Here is a 2,284-nt window from a genome sequence, read left to right on the forward strand (position 1 = left end):
CTGTGTATAGGGGAGCTTTGAGCTCACCATACTGTGTATAGAGGAGCTGTGGGGGTCTTATACTGTATATGGAAGCTTTGAGCTCACCATACTGTGTATAATGGAGCAGTACATGAGGGAACTTAGGGGACATTATTAAATGTTAAGTGGGCACTACTAATGTTAAGTGGGCATTACGGTATTGTTATAGGGGCACTCAGAGTATTGCGACCATCAAAGTTGCATATTGTCACAATATGGCGGTAAAATCAATGTTCGTTTTTGTATATAGATTTATTTTCAATAACAGTGCGGTCATATTCTGAGGTTCCCCTATATTCACAATTAGAGTGCGCAACCGTAGCTGTAATCAGGGTTAGCTGGTTAGGGGCCAACTCAGATGTTTCGCCCCCCCAAGTGGAAACCTTAGCTGCGCCTCTGGTCCAATAAGTTCAATATGTCAAATTACTATAAGCAATGGTTGCTCCAAAGAAGACAACAGCTACTCCTGAATGGCAGACATAACATGACACAAAATCCTTTTCTAGCATCTACTGAGGATCGTACAATCCAGGAATCAGCGTTCTACATTGTATATTATTCCAGGCAACAAGTGGGCTGACGAATCCATCCAGGCCATGGTTGCTGCAGATTTGACTATCCGGGACACACACAACAAGAGATGTAATTTATTCAGAGGGATCGGTTCTCTTAATAAATTAGAAACACCTTAATAAGACAGGCATGAAAACATTGGTTCCCATGAATGTATATTTACAGTAGGATCAATGGTAGATGTATAACGTAATAATTACAGCATGTATTGTAATTAGTGAGCCAAGTCTGAGTGATAAAATGAAGATTGATTAGAAAGAAGGAAATGATTTCTAATAAATACACATCACTGAGGTTGTCAGATGAGCTGAGCTGAGTTTGTCATTATCTGTATGGCACCAATGCATTATGGAAACGGAGAAAGTTTCCAAGAGGCAAAAGCAATTCAAAGACAACAAAACAGTAGTCGGGCATCACACATGACCACAATAGAGGTTGTATCCTAAACATCAGTTTTCCAATAAAACGTCTTAAATTCCCTCTTCACTTTCTTCACGTCTCCCTCACTCCTCCCTTCTCTTCCCAGACTATCCACCCTTAGGATAGGCGGAGTTGAGGATTGCAAACTTTTTAAAAGCCTTGAAAGAGTGTCTCAGCTGGAAAAAAAGTTCAGCAACTTCTGTGGGAGAAGAAAGTCTGCTGTGAGTAACAGGCTTTTAAACTTTAAAAAGACACGCAGTCATTTATTCAGTTTCCTTCCAAGAGCTCCCTGGAGTTTATTTTCCTCTGGTTGGATCTGAAAAGATCTGAAAGGTATAGTAATAGGTTTATTCTTATTTTTTTCTACTTCTCTTTACTGTATTGCCTTATATTTATATAGTTTTTTTTTCCCTATTTAAACTGTGCGTTTTTCTTAATAACAAGTTGTTGGAAACTTTACAGTAATGTACTGATTGCATGAATATTTCTATTCTAAATGATCTATTGGCTGTAGAATTATGGGCGACGTGTGCCAATATCAATGAGTACAATGGAAGTAAAAGATGTCTCCATATATGACGTGGTTGTGCCTTATAACCCTTTCACAACTCAACACCTTATTACGTTTGTAAAATCAATTTATCTATCACATATCTATCACATATCTATCTATCTATCATCAATCTATCTATCTATCTATCTATTTATCTATCATCAATCTATCTATCTATCTATCTATCTATCTATCTATCTATCTATCTATCATCAATCTATCTATCTATCTATCATCAATCTTTCTATCTATCTATCTATCTATCTATCATCAATCTATCTATCTATCTATCTATCTATCATCAATCTATCTATCTATCTATCTTTCTATCTATCATCAATCTATCTTTCTATCTATCTATCTATATATCTATCTATCTATCTATCTATCTATGAATCCATCTATCTATCTATGTATCTATCTATTATCTACCTATCTATCTATCTATCTATATATCTATCATCAATCTATCTATCTATATTTCTATCTATCTATCTATCTATCTATCTATCTATCTATCTATCTATCTATCTATCACATATCTATCTATCATCAATCTATCTATCTATCTTTCTATCTATCATCAATCTATCTATCAATCAATCAATCTTTCTATCTATCTATATATCTATCTATCTATCTATCAATCTATCTATCTATCTATCTATCTATCTATCTATCTATCTATCTATCATCAATCTATCTATCTATCACATA

At 34.8% G+C, this 2,284-nt stretch overlaps 1 protein-coding gene across 1 annotated transcript in view; it reads left to right on the forward strand.

Annotated features, from left to right (window-relative positions):
• The first annotated feature begins 1,210 nt into the window (after positions 1–1,210).
• The window catches only part of GJA1 (gap junction protein alpha 1), a 9,765-nt gene continuing 8,691 nt past the window's right edge, over positions 1,211–2,284 (forward strand). Inside the window, exon 1 of the mRNA XM_069726219.1 lies at positions 1,211–1,347. The gene's annotated coding sequence lies outside the window, so the exon portion shown is untranslated. The remainder of the gene's footprint in view (positions 1,348–2,284) is intronic.

Source organism: Ranitomeya imitator, chromosome 5 (genome assembly GCF_032444005.1).
Source record: "Ranitomeya imitator isolate aRanImi1 chromosome 5, aRanImi1.pri, whole genome shotgun sequence".
NCBI lineage: Eukaryota > Metazoa > Chordata > Amphibia > Anura > Dendrobatidae > Ranitomeya > Ranitomeya imitator.